Raw genomic sequence first — 15,574 nt, forward strand, 5'->3', positions numbered from 1 at the left:
AATCAAACTAGAAATCAAATAATCAACTATGTGTTGATTTAAATTTAAATTTAATTTCCCAAATGTTATCTAATTTTGATTTTGATTTTGATTTCCCTAATAGCTAGTAATACGAACATCTTTCATTGGCCTTCTTGGCCATTTTATGAGACCAATATTACTCAGCTACCACAGTCAGAAAAAGAAACTATCATTCAAGAAAAATTACAGATCGGGGCAACTGGGTGGCTCAGTCGGTTAAGCGTCTGCCTTTGGCTTAGGTCATGATCCCGGGGTCCTGGGATCAAGCCCTGCATCGGGCTCTTCCCTCAGCGGGAGGCCTGCTTCTCCCTCTCCCACTCCCCCTGCTTGTGTTCCCTCTCTCACTGTGTCTCTCTCTGTCAAATAAATAAATTAAAAAAAAAAAAGAAAGAAAAATTACAGATCAATATCCCTTGGAAACATAAGCATAAAACCCCAAAGAAAGTACTAGTAGATTGAGTAATGCTTATACCTGGACTGCAAATCTTTTCAATATTTGAAAATCAATAAATGCAGTTTACTATATGGCTAACCAAAGAAGAAAAACCATATAATCATATCAACAAGTACAGAAATAATTAATAAAATTCAACATTCATTATATACATATACCTCTCAGCAAAGTAGGAATAAAAAGGAAATTCTTCAACTTGAGAGTATCTAAAAAACACCCACAGCTAACATCATGTTTAATGTTGAAAGATAAATGTTTTTTCACTGAAATCAGGAACAAGACAAAGATATCCTTTCTCACTATTCCTTTTCAGTATTGTACTAGAGGTTCTTACCAGTGCAATATGGCAAGAAAAAGAAGTAAACAGCATACTGATTGGAAAGGGAGAAATAAAACTGTTTCTATTCACAGGAGACATGACTGTCTACGTAGAAAATCCCACACAAAATCCCAAATGCGAGTAGAACTGATAAGTACATTTAAGAAGGTTGCAGGACACAAGGTTAACTTGCAAATATCAATTGCATGTCTCACTACTTGCAAAGCACAAATGGAAATTAAAATATGGCATTTCTAATAGCACCAAAAAAAAATACTCAGGTATAAATCTAACAAAATATTACATGGTATGTATGCTGATAACTATACAATTTTGTTGAAAGAAATAAAAAATGACCAAAATAAACCAATAGATTTATGTTCATTGACTGGAATACTAAATATTGCTAAGATGTCAATTCTTTCCAAAGTAATTTTATATAGAAATTGACAAAGTGATTTTAAAATACATATGGAAAGGTGAAGAACTAGAATAACTAAAATAATTTTGAGGGAAAAAAGAACAAAGTTTGAAGAGTCATTCTACCTGCTTTCAAGACTTCTATAAAGCTCACTAAGACAGTATTGTATTGGAGAAAGGATAGACATGTTGGTGAAACAGAATAGAGTCTAGAAATATATTCACACTTATATGATCAACTGATTTTCAACAAAGGTACAAAGGTCATTCAATGGAGAAACAGTAGTCTTCTCAATATATGGTACTGAAACATTTGAACATCCATACTAAAAAAAATAAATAAATTTTCTATACCTTATACAATATAGAAAAATTAATTCAAAGTGTGTCAGAGAATTACATGTAAAAATGTAAACTCTAAAATTTCTAGAAAAAATATAGAGAAAAAGTTTTATGTCCTTGGGTTAGATGAAGATTTCTTAGATATAACACCAACAACATGATCCCACATACACAAAAAGTCACTATTGATAAAAAGCAAAGACAAGCCAGACACTAGGAGAAAACTCACATATCTATTAAAGGATTTACAGCCAGAATACATAAATTTTTCTCAAAACTAAGTAATAGGAAAATGACTTGATTAAAAGGAAAGGGCAAAAGATCTGAACATATATTTCATCAAAGTAGGTATGTGGTTGACAAACACATAAAAAGATATATTTTGCACCATTTGTCATCAGAGAAATACAAATTAAAAACCACGATGAGGTATCACTACCCACTTATCTGAATCACTAAAATTAAAAAAGAAAAAAACAAAACTGAATCACTAAAATTAAAAAAGAAAAAAACAAAACTGATCACAGTAAGTGCTAGATAGTATACAGATAAACTGGAACGCTTATGGATTGCTGGAGGAAATGTAAAATGGGAAAACAGTTTGGCAGTTTTGTATAAAATTAAATATGTCCTTAACCATATGACCTAGCAGTCTTACTCCTAGGTATATAATCAAGTAAAATAAATGTTTATGTTCAGAGAAAAAAACATGCCTGCCAGTTTATAGTGGCTTTACTGGTAATGGCCCCAAAATGGAAATAATTCCAATGTTGTTGAACTGGTGAATGGATAAACAAATGTGGTGCATCCACATAAAGAAGTACTACTTATCAAGCTCATTACAAAGCTGTAATCATCAAGACAGTATGGTACTGGCACAAAAACAGACACATAGATCAATGGAACAGAATAGAGAACCCAGAAATGGATCCTCAACTCTATGGTCACCTAATCTTCGACAAAGCAGGAAAGAATGTCCAATGGAAAAAAGACAGTCTCTTCAACAAATAGTGTTGGGAAAATTGGACAGCCACATGCAGAAGATTGAAACTGGACCATTTCCTTACACCATACACTAAAATAGACTCAAAATGGATGAAAGACCTAAATGTGAGACAGGAATCCATCAAAATCCTAGAGGAGAACATAGGCATCAACCTCTTCGACCTTGGCCGCAGCAACTTCTTGTGAGACACGTCTCCAAAGGCAAGGGAATCAAGGGCAAAAATGAACTATTGGGACTTCATCAAGATAAAAAGCTTTTGCACAGCAAAGGAAACAGTCAACAAAACCAAAAGACAACTGACAGAATGGGAGAAGATACTCACAAAGGACATATCAGATAAAGAGCTAGTATCCAAAATCTATAAAGAACTTATCAAACTCAACACCCAAAGAACAGATAATCCAATCAAGAAATGGACAGAAGACATGAACAGACATTTCTGCAAAGAAGACATATAAATGGCCAACAGACACATGAAAAAGTGCTCAACATCACTCGGCATCAGGGAAATACAAATCAAAACCACAGTGAGATACCCCCTCACACCAGTGAGAATGGCTAGAATTAACAACTCAGGAAATGACAGATTTTGGCGAGGATGCATATAAAGGGTAACCCTCCTACACTGTTGGTGGGAATGCAAGCTGGTGCAGCCACTCTGAGAAACAACATGAAGCTTCCTCAAAAAGTTGAAAATAGAGCCACCCTACAACCCAGCAATTGCACCACTGGGTATTTACCCCAAAGATACAAATGTAGTGATCCAAAGGGGCACGTGCACCCCAATGTTTATAGCAGCAATGTCCACAATAGCCAAACTATGGAAAGAGCCCAGATGTCCATCGACAGATGAATGGATAAAGAAGAGGTGAGATATATATATAAAATGGAAAATTAAGCAGCCATCAAAAAATGAAATCTTGCCATTTGCAATGACCTGGATGGAACTAGAGGGCATTATGCTAAGCAAAATAAGTAATTCAGAGAAGACAATAATCATATGATCTCACTGACGTGTGGAATTTAAGAAACAAAACAGAGGCTCATCGGGGAAGAGAGGAAAAAATAAAACAAGATGAAACCAGAGAGGGAGACAAACCATAAGAGACTCTTAATCATAAGAAATAAACTGAGGGTTGCTGGAGGGGAGGGGAGTGGAAGGATGGGGTAACTGGGTGATGGACAATGGGGAGGGCATGTGATGTAATAAGCACCGGGTGTTATATGAGACTGATGAATCACAGACCTGTACCTCTGAGACCAATAATACATTATATATTGATTAATTGAATTAAAAGAGTTAAAAAAAAAAGTACTACTTAGTATTAATAGGATCAAACTCCTGATACATGCAACAGCATGGATTAATTTCCAAAGTATTATTATTATTATTATTATTATCATCATCATCATCATCATCATCAATTTTGTTATTTAAGTAGACTCCATGCCCAGTGCAGAGTCCAACATGGGGCTTGAACTCATGACCCTGAGATCAAGACCTGAGTTGAGCTCAAGTCAGATGCTTAACAGACTGAGCCACCCAGGTACTCCTCACATTATTCTAAGTGAAACTCAAAATGCTGCATACTACTTCTAATTTTATTTATATGATGGTCTGAAAAAGGAAAAACTCTAGGGACAGGAGACAGATATGTGCACTGAACAGGGAGGGAAGGGCTTCCTGTAAATGGGTCTGAGGGAACTGTTCAGGATGATGGACACTTTATGCAATAAATATGCTTGTATCATAAAATTTTCTATTTGGCAAAAGACACAGAACTTGATATTTAAAAAGGTAAGTTTAATATGATTTCACTCATGTGCAATTTAAGAAACAAAACAAATGAGCAAAGGGGGAAAAATTGGGGGAGGGGCAAACCAAGAAAGAGACTCTTATCAATAGAGAACAAACTGATGGTCACCAGAGGGAGGTGGATGGAAGGACAGGTGAAGGAGGTGATGGGGATTAAGGAGTGCGTTTGTTGGGATGAGCACTGGGTGTTGTAGGGAAGTGTTGAATCACTATATTGTATACCTGAGACTAATATTATACTGTATGTTAACTGGATTTAAATTAAAACTTAAAAAAATAAAAACGGTAAATTTAAATTGCATGTAAATTATAACTTAGTATCTTAGTACGTGTAAATTATAACCTAATAAGGGAAAAGAAAAATAATTATAATAGCCTTCTGGATGAAAAATAATTGTAATAGTCTTATAGTCAGAGTGGTTAGAATGTATAGTGAACTGGTGATAGACATTTATACTCCAGCTCTGCAACTAACTTGCTGGGTGACCTTGGGCACTTCTTTTTTTCCCTTCCAGGGCCCAAATGTCTCCATTTTTCCAATGAGATTGTTGAATGGAACAATGACTAGAATGCCTCTGGCCTTGGCACTCTGTGATGACTAAAGAGGTCGTCTCACCAGTTGCTTTTGTATTCCCTCCATCTTTGAGACCAGGTGCTTTAGCTGAGGTCTGGGCTGGGCCTGTGTTCTGTCTGAGGCATTACCATATACAACAGGCAGGTGTGTGTTGTGGATGTCTAGGGCTGGACTTAACGTGGCCACCACGCTTTATCCTTCATACCCTTCCTTCAGCAGACTTTTTATGGCTGAGCTGTGAGTAGCTGCCATCAACAGCTACCTAGACCTTCAGGATAAACAAAAGAAAACATCGGTCTTGCACAGTGATAGGCATCCTGCCCTCTGTCTCTCTTGAATGAATAGCTCAATAGTGTTTAGTAAGTATAATTCTCATTCCTAAGGCCCTCTCCCATGTGAGAACTCATGCATTCCTCATAATTACCCTACTTGAAATGTAGGTCAGGATGGGTATAATTATCCTCATTTTGTAAATTGTTAAAAACAAAGCAAAACAAATTGGCAGCAACAATGAGAAAATAAACTAAGGTGTGGGCATTTTAATTCCCTAATCTAACATCACTCTACTAGTAAGGGGCCAAGATTGGACTTGAACTTATCTCTATCTGATATGAAAACCGGTGACAAGAATGCGTTTTACTGGGTTCCAGTCTGAAATACAGGAACCCAGTTATTTCTCCTATACTTAATTATCCATTCCTACATTTACTCATTTATCAACAAATACTTTCTGACCTTGGAAAGAGGAGACTTTACATGAGATATGGGCCTGGGAGTCATCACTGAAAGATAAAACCATGGGAATAGATGGGATAATTCAAGGATAGAGGGGCGATTGGAAGAGAAGAGCACTTCACCAGATGCTTAAGGAACATCCACATTTAAGGGCCCCACAAAGCTAGAAGGCCCTGGAGGAGAAGTTTAGAAAAAGCTATCAGAAGGGCAGAAGGAAAAAAGAGGATATTTAGATGCTGTGTAAACCAAGGGCAGAGAGGCTTTATGAAAGGGAGAGCTGTCTTTGTTGGATACTGCTCAGAGATAGGGTTGTGATGTTTCATTTGTCTCATGGCAAGGAGCCTTTGGTCACTTGCAGGAGGGGTGCTCAGGTAGCAGTGGTGATAATACCTCACTATCTGGTGTTAGACAGTCAAGAAAGTCAATTCCATGCATCTCTCTCAGGGCTGGTTTCTTTATCTGTGAAACATGTATCCACAGCCTTCTCTACTTCAGAAAGATATAAAATGCAAAGAACCTTGATATAAGGCAGAATATGATCATTATAATCCTCGTGTACAGAGGAGTAAGGGAGAAATCATACTCTGTTCTTGCTAGTTTTGCTGCTTCCATCTTAAATGTCCTGTTAAATTCATCACTGCATATTATAAAACTATTTAAAATTCAAAGTCTCATGTGATTGGGAAGGCCAGAATTATTCTCAAAGGTCTTATTCAATTCACCAGCTGCTTAGAACCTCATTCTTTTTTTTTTTTAAGATTTTATAAATTTATTTATTTAGAGAGACAGAGTGTGAGCAGGGGGAGGCGCAGAGGGAGAGAGAGAATCTCAAGCAGACTCTGTGCCGAGCATGGAACACAATGCAGGGCTTGATCTCAGGACCTCGAGATCATGACCTGAGCCAAAACTGAGTCAGACACACAACTGACTAAGCCACCCAGGCACCCCTCATTCTATTGTTCCCTCAAGTGTTCATCCAGATTTTACGATTACACTTCTGAAGATGGGCAGTCTGCTACCTCTTGGGACAACATAGTGGATCCTGCATAGCATAGACTCTGAAGTCAGACAGAACTCAGTTTGGATGCTGCTCAATCAATGATATCTTGGGCAAGTTATTTGAACTCTCAAAACTTCAGTTTCTTATCTGTAAAATGGAGATTATAATACCTAACTCTCAGACTCATTAAGAGACTCAAATGTAATGATGCATGGAGAGCAAATAGCACAGCCTTTGGCACAGAGAATATCTTTTAAAAAAGAGATGGGTAACTCAGTCGGTTAAGCCTCTGACTCTTGATTTAGGCTCACGTTGTGATCTCAGGGTTGTGAGATTGAGCCTTGTCTCTCTCTCTCTCTCTCTCTTTCTCAAAAAAAAAAAAATAGCAACAATGATGCAGAGGGGCTTTACAAACATGGCCTTTAAGCAATATTTGAAGAACTTGAGATGTTCACCATAGAAGAGATATTTAATGGGAAATGAGGAAAAGCATAATGAGGAAGTTGCAGCAAATCAGAGGAACACATAAACCGAGGTTGGTTGTATTAAAAAGCAGAGGAAGTGGAAGAGGAGCAACATGGCAGAGGAGAAGGAGACCTGGATTTTGTCTGGTCTCAGAAATTCAGCTAGATAGGTATCAAACCATTCTGAACACCTACGAACTCAACAGAAGATCAAAGAAAAGAATAGCAGCAGCTCTCTGAACAGAAAAGCAACCACTTTCTGGAAGGTAGGACATGCGGAGAAGTGAATCTGAGGCGATATTCGGGAGGATAGATGGCGGGGGAGGGGGCCTCCGTCGGCCACTTCTGGCAAGTGATAGAGCAGCGGAGCACAAAATTAGAACTTTTAGAAGATGGCTCCGCTGAGGGATGTCGCTCCAGTGGCTAAGCAGGGGGTGGAACCCTCGCTGGGACAGTGTGGTCTCAGGACCCTTGGGGTCACAGAAAGACCGGGGATGCCTGGGTGTGGCAGAGCTCCCAGATATCGGAGCGGGGAAGCCGGCTGCAGAGACGGAGCCGAGGAGCGGGCTCTCAGCTCGGGGTTGCCATAAACCATGATCCGTGGCACAGTCAGGCCACTGCTCCTCCAGCAGGGACCCAAAAAGCGGCAGATCTGGGGAGACTCCCCTTCCTCGCCCAGGAGGAGCGGCATGGGAGTGCACTGCAGGGATCTGTTGGGTTTGGAGACTCCACATGGGGTCATGAGCCAGAGATAGAAACGCTCAGTCACAGGCCGGGTGAGCATGGAGTGTGTCCAGAGACCAGGGAGACAGGAGCGATTGACTGCTTTTCTCTGGGGGTTCACTGAGGAGTGGGGCCCTGAGTTCTCAGCTCCTCCAGGGCGGAGATTGGAAGGCCACCATTTTGACTCCTCCAAAGCTTGTACGGAAAGCTTGCAGGGAACAAAAGCTCCCGAGAGCAAACCCGAGCAAATGACTTAGCCCGGACCCGGCAAGGGCAGGGCAGTTCTGCCTCTGGCAAAGACATTTGGGAACCACAGCAGCAGGCCCCTCCCCGAGAAGATCAGCAAGAACAGCCAGCCAAGACCAAGTTTACCGATCAATGAGAACGGCAGAACTCCAGTGCTAGGGGAATACTGCACATAGAATTCATGGATTTTTCCCCCATGATTCTTTAGTCTTTCAAAGTTAAATTTTTTAATTTTCTTTTTTCTTTTGAATTTTTCTTTTTTGCCTTTTCAACCAACATCTTATCAATTCCCTTTTAAAAATCTTTTTTAATTTTCATTTTTAGAGTCAAATCCCTTCATTGTAGTTAACCTTATTTTTTGTATATATATGTTTTTCTCTCTTTAAAATTTTGGGATACAGTTTCTTCTAACAGAACAAAATACACCCTAAATCTCTAGTGTATGGCTTTGTTCTAGTTTCCTGCCTGATGATGTTCTCGCCGCCCCTTTTTTTTGTTTAGTTCTGTTTTAAATTTTTCTTCTTTCTTTTTTCAACCAACTTCTTATCATTTCCTTTTATAAAATCCTTTATAATTTTCATCTTTACAGTCATATTCCATCCCTTCATCGTATTTACCCTTATTTTTGTACATATATGTTTTTCTTTCTTTACAGTTTTGGGACACAGTTTCTTCTAACAGACCAAAATACACCCAAAATCTAGTATGTGGCTCTGATCATATTCTTTTTTTTCCTTTCCCTTTCTTTCCCCCCCGGTTTCAGGTCTCTTCTGATTTGTTTAGTGTATATTTTTCTGGGGTAGTTGTTACCCTTTTAGCATTTTGTTCTCTCATTCCTCTATTCTCCTCTGGACAAAGTGACAAGATGGAAAAACTCATCTCAAAAAAAAGAACAAGAGGCAGTACTGACTGCCAGGGACCTAATCAATACGGATATTAGTAAGATGTCAGAACTAGAGTTCAGAATGACGATTATAAAGATACTAGCTGGGCTTGAAAAAAGCATGGAAGATACTAGAGAATCCCTTTCTGGAGAAATAAAAGAACTAAAATCTAACCAAGTCGGAATCAAAAAGGCTATAAATGAGGTGCAATAAAAAATGGAGGCTCTAACTGCTAGCATAAATGAGGTAGAAGAGAGAATTAGTGATATAGAAGAACAAATGATGGAGAATAAAGAAGCTGAGAAAAAGAGAAATAAAAAACTACTGGATCACGAGGGCAGAATTCGAGAGATAAGTGATACCATAAGATGAAACAATATTAGAATAATTGGGATCCCAGAAGAAGAAGAGAGAAAGACAGGACAGAATGTATATTGGAGCAAATTATAGCAGAGAACTTCCCTAATGTGGGGAAGGAAACAGGCATCAAAATCCAGGAGGCACAGAGAAAACCCCTCAAAATCAATAAAAATAGGTCAACACCCCAACATCTGATAAACTTAAAAGTCTCAGAGACAAAGAAAATCCTGAAAGCAGCTTGGGACAAGAGGTCTATAACCTACAACGGTAGAAACATTAGATTGGCAGCAGACCTCTCCACAGAGACCTGGCAGGCCAGAAAGGACTAGCATGATATTTTCAGAGCACTGAATGAGAAAAATAGGCAGCCAACAATACTATATCCAGCTAGGCTGTCATTGAAAATAGAAGGAGAGATAAAAAGCTTCCAGGACAAACAAAAACTAAAAGAATTTGCAAACACCAAACAAGCCCTACAAGAAATATTGAAAGGGGTCCTCTAAGCAAAGAGAGAGCCTAAAAGTAACATAGACCAGGGATGCCTGGGTAGCTCAGTCATTAAGCATCTGCCTTCAGCTCAGGTCATGATCCTAGGGTCCTGGGATTGAGCCCCGCATTGGACTCCCTACTCACGGGAAGCCTGCTTCTCCCTCTCCCACTCCCCCTGCTTCTGTTCCCTCTCTCACTGTGTCTATCTCTGTCAAATAAATAAAATCTTTAAAAAATAAAAATAAAAGTAACAGACCAGAAAGGAATAGAGACAATATACAGTAACAGTCACCTTACAGGCAGTACAATGGCACTAAATTCATATCTTTCAATACTTTCCTGAATGTAAATGGCCTAAATGCCCCAATCAAAAGACACAAGCTGTCAGATAGATAAAAAAAACAAGACCCATCAATATGCTGCCTGCAAGAGACTCATTTCAGACCCAAAGACACCTCCAGATTGAAAGTGAGGGGGTGGAAAACCATTTACCATGCTAATGGACGTAAAAAAAAAAACCTTGGGTGACAATCCTTATATCAGACAAATTAGATTTTAAACCAAAGACTATAATAAGAGATGAGGAAGGACACTATGTCCTGCTTGAAGGGTTTATCCAAAAGAAGATCTAACAGTTGTAAATATCTATCCCACTAACATGGGAGCAGACACTTATATAAGCCAATTAATAACAAAAGCAAAGAAACACACTGACAACAATACAATAATAGTAGGGAACTTTAACACCCCCCTCACTGAAATGGACACATCATCTAAGCAGAAGATCAGCAAGGAAATAGAGGCTTTAAATGACACACTAGAACAGATGGACTTCACAGGTATATTCAGAACATTCCATCCCAAAGCAACAGAATACACATTCTTCTCTAGTGCCCATGAAACATTCTCCAGAATTGATCACATCCTAGGTCACAAATCAGGTCTCAACCGGTACCAAAAGATTGGGATCATTCCCTGCATATTTGTTGACCACAGTGCTTTGAAACTAGAACTCAATCACAAGAGGAAAGTCGGAAAGAACTCAAATGCATGGATGCTCTTTAGCCTCCATGTATGGAGGCTAAATGGGTCAAATAGGAAATTAAAGAAGAATTTAAAAAATTCATGGAAACAAATGAAAATGAAAACACAACTGTTCAAAATCTTTGGGATACAGCAAAGGCAAATCTTAAGAGAAAATATATAGCAACACAAGCCTTTCTCAAGAAACAAGAAAGGTCTCAAATACACAACCTAACCCTACATCTAAAGGAGCTAGAGAAAAAACAGCAAATAAAGCCTAAACCCAGCAGGAGAAGAGAAATAATAAAGATCAGAGCAGAAGTCAATGAAATAGAAACCAAAAGAACAGTAGAACAGACCAAAAAACTAGGAGCTGGTTCTTTGAACGAATTAATAAGACTGATAAACCCCTGTCCAGACTTATCAAAAAGAAAAGAGAAATGACCCAAATAAATAAAATCATGAATGAAAGAGGGGAGATCACAACCAACACTAAAGAAATACAATTATAAGAACATTATGAGCAACTATATGCCCGCAAATTAGACAATCTGTAAGGAATGGATGCATTCCTAGAGACCTGTAAACTACCAAAAATGAACCAGGAAGAAATAGAAAACCTGAACAGACCCATAACCAGTAAGGAAATTGAAGCAGTCATCAAAAATCTCCCAACAAACAGGAGCCTAGGGCCAGATGGCTTCCCAGGGGAATTCTACCAAACATTTAAAGAAGAATTAATACCTATTCTTCTGAAACTGTTCCAAAAAATAGAAATGGAAGGAAAACTTCCAAACTCATTTTATGAGGCCAGCATTACCTTGATCCCAAAACCAGACAAAGTTCCCATCAAAAGGAACTACAGAGCAATATCCCTGATGAACATGGATGCAAAAATTCTCACCAAAATACTAGCCAATAGGATCCAACAGTACATTAAAAGGATTATTCACCACGACCAAGTAGGATTTTTTTACAGGCTGCAAGGTTGGTTCAACATCTGCAAATCAATCAATGTGATACAATACATTAATAAAAGAAAGAACAAGAACCATATGATCCTCTCAATAGATGCAGAAAAAGCATTTGACAAAGTACAGCATCCTTTCTTGATTAAAACTCTTCACAGTTTAGGGAAAGAAGGTACATACCTCATAAAAGCCATCTATGAAAAACCCACAGCAAATATCATTCTCAATGGGGAAAAACTGAGAGCTTTTCCCCTAAGGTCAGGAACACGACAGGGATGTCCGCTATCACTGCTGCTATTCAACATAGTACTAGAAGTCCTAGCCACAGCAATCAGACAACAAAAAGAAATGAAAGGCATCCGAATTGGCAAAGAAGAAGTCAAACTCTCACTCTTCGCAGATGATATGATATTTTATGTGGAAAACCCAAAAGACTCCACTCCAAAACTGCTAGAACTCATACAGGAATTCAGTAAAGTGGCAGGCTATAAAATCAATGCACAGAAATCAGTGGCATTCCTATACACCAACAAGACAGAAGAAAGAGAAATTAAGGAGTTGATCCCATTTACAATTGCATCCAAAACCATAAGATACCTAGGAATAAATCTAACCAAAGATGCATAGAATCTGTATGCAGAAAACTATAAAATACTCATGAAAGAAATTGAGGAAGACACAAAGAAATGGAAAAACGTTCCATGCTCATGGATTGGAAGAACAAATATTGTGAAGATGTCAATGCTACCTAGAGCAATCTACACATTTAATGCAAACCCTATCAAAATACCATCCACTTTTTTCAAAGAAATGGAACAAATAATCCTAAAATTTGAATGGAACCAGAAAAGACCCTGAATAGTCAAAGGAATGTTGAAAAAGAAAAGTAAAGCTGGTGGCATCACAATTCCGGACTTCAAGCTCTATTACAAAGCTGTAATCATCAAGACAGTATGGCACTGGCACAAAAACAGACACATAGATCAATGGAACAGAATAGAGAACCCAGAAATGGACCCTCAACTCTATGGTCAACTAATCTTTAACAAAGCAGGAAAGAATGTCCAATGGAAAAAAGACAGTCTCTTCAACAAATGGTGTTGGAAAAATTGGACAGCCACATGCAGAAGAATGAAATTGGACCATTTCCTTACACCACACACAAAAATAGAGTCAAAATGGATGAAAGACCTAAGTGTGAGACAGGAATCCATCAAAATCCTAGAGGAGAACACAGGCAGCAACCTCTTCGACCTCAGCCCGCAGCAACTTCTTCCTAGACACATCGCCAGAGGCAAGGGAAGCAAGGGCAAAAATGAACTATTGGGATTTCATCAAGATAAAAAGCTTTTGCACAGCAAAGGAAACAGTCAACAAAACCAAAAGACAACTGACAGAATGGGAGAAGATATTCACAAATGACATATCAGATAAAGGGCTAGTATCCAAAATCTATAAAGAACTTATCAAACTCAACACCCAAAGAACAAATGATCCAATCAAGAAATGGACAGAAAACATGAACAGACATTTCTGCAAAGAAGACATCCAAATGGCCAACAGGCACATGAAAAAGTGCTCAACATCACTTGGCATCAGGGAAATCCAAATTAAAACCTCAATGAGATACCACCTCACACCAGTGAGAATGGCTAAAATTAACAAGTCAGGAAATGACAGATGTTGGTGAGGATACACTGTTGGTGGGAATGCAAGCTGGTGCAGTCGCTCTGGAAAATAGTATGGACATTCCTCAAGAAGTTGAAAATAGAGCTACCCTATGACCCAGCAATTGCACCACTGGGTATTTACCCCAAAGATACAAATGTAGTGATCAAAAGGGTACGTGCACCCCATGTTTATAGCAGCAATGTGCACAATAGCCAAACTATGGAAAGAGCCAAGACTCCATCAACAGATGAATGGATAAAGAAGAGGTGGTATATATACACAATGGAATATTATGCAGCCATCAAAAAAACTCTGAAATCTTGCCATCTGCAACGTTGTGGATGGAACTAGGGGGTATTTATGGTAAGTGAAATAAGTCAATAAGAGAAAGAAAAGATCATATGATGTCACTGATATGAGGAATCTGAGAAACAAGACAGAGGATCATAGGGGAAGGGAGGAAAAAATGAAACAAGATGAAACCAGAGAGGGAAACAAACCATAAGAGACTCTTAATCTCAGGAAACAAACTGAGGGTTATTGGAGTGGTGGGGGGTGGGAGGGATGGGGTGGCTGGGTGATGGATGTTGGGGAGGGTATGTGCTATAGTGAGTGCTGTGAATTGTGTAAGACTGATGAATCACAGACCTGTACCCCTGAAACAAATAATATGTTATATGTTAAAAAAAAAAACAAACCAAAAAATGAAGGTAATAGGAAGGGAAAAATGAAGGTGGGAAATCGGAAGGGGAAACAAACCATGAGACTATGGACTGTGAGAAACAAACTGAGGGTTTTGGGGGGGGATGTGTAGCCCAGTGATAGGTATTAAGGAGGGCACATATTGCATGGAGTACTGGGTGTTATACACAAACAATGAATCATGGAAGACTATATCAAAAACTAATGATGTAATGTATGGTGACTAACATAACATAATAAAATAAATTTAAAAAAAAGTAGAGGAAGCATTTTACCTTCATCATCCCATCATCCAGTCTTGCATTGCTTAGCACCAAGAAAGATTCCCTTGTCCATGACTTCCTCACTATGGTGGAAAACAGGAGCAGGAAGATCCCGGCAGCCTTCACCATAGAAGACCCCAGCAACCTTTTCCACACAGCTTTTGCCAGTTTTTGCCACCAAATATCCCTACAGTTTTTGCCGACGTTGACCTCAGCTGGTGAAGCTGCCTGGGGAGTATGAGCTGCTTTGCACCCCTCATCCCAGGCCAGAGCAGCCACTGCTCCCAGCCCCATTGGTGCCAGCGCTGTTGACCCGCCTGCCCCATTCTGGCACATGACTGGGACCCTGGCTGCACACCTGCTCCATGTGCTCCTGTATTCTGGATCCTGGCACTGCTGCCCTTCCGTGCATGCCTGTGCACCAGACCCCAGCTCCACAAATATGTGGAAACTAAAGAACGTGCTCTTGAGCCACTATTGAGTCAGAGGAAATCAAAGGGAATTTTTAAAGTATCTTGATAAAGAGAACAGATCAGTGGTTACCAGAGGGAAAGGAGTTGGAGGTGGGTTTGTAGGGTGATGGATGCTAAATAGACTTTTGGGGGTGATCACTCTGTCGTGCATACAGATGTCAGATTAGAATGTCATATACCTGAAATATATAATAACAATTTAAAAAGTATCTTGAGACAAACAAAAATGAAAAGAGAACATACCAAAATTTATGGGATGCAGTACAAACATTCTAAGAGGGAAGTTTTTAATGATAAATACCTACACTAAGGAAGAAGAAAGATCTCAGATGAATAACCTAACATTATACCTCAAGGAACTGGAAAAAGAAAAATAAATTTGACCCAAAGTTAGCAGAAAGAAGGAAATAATAAAGATTAGAGCAGAAATAAATCAAATATAGAATAAAAATGGAAAAATCAATAAAACTAAGAGTTGTGGTTTTTTTTAAATAAAATTGATAAAACTTTAGCTAGATTAAGAAAAAGGGAAGATTCAAATAAAATCATGACTGAAAGAGGAGACATTACAATAGATGTCTTAAAAATAGAAAGGATCATGGGGACTTATGAAGAATC

This window comes from Eumetopias jubatus, unplaced genomic scaffold (genome assembly GCF_037043125.1).
Source record: "Eumetopias jubatus isolate StellerSeaLion01/CBP00866 unplaced genomic scaffold, mEumJub1_p1.0 scaffold_5, whole genome shotgun sequence".
Taxonomy (NCBI): Eukaryota; Metazoa; Chordata; class Mammalia; order Carnivora; family Otariidae; genus Eumetopias; species Eumetopias jubatus.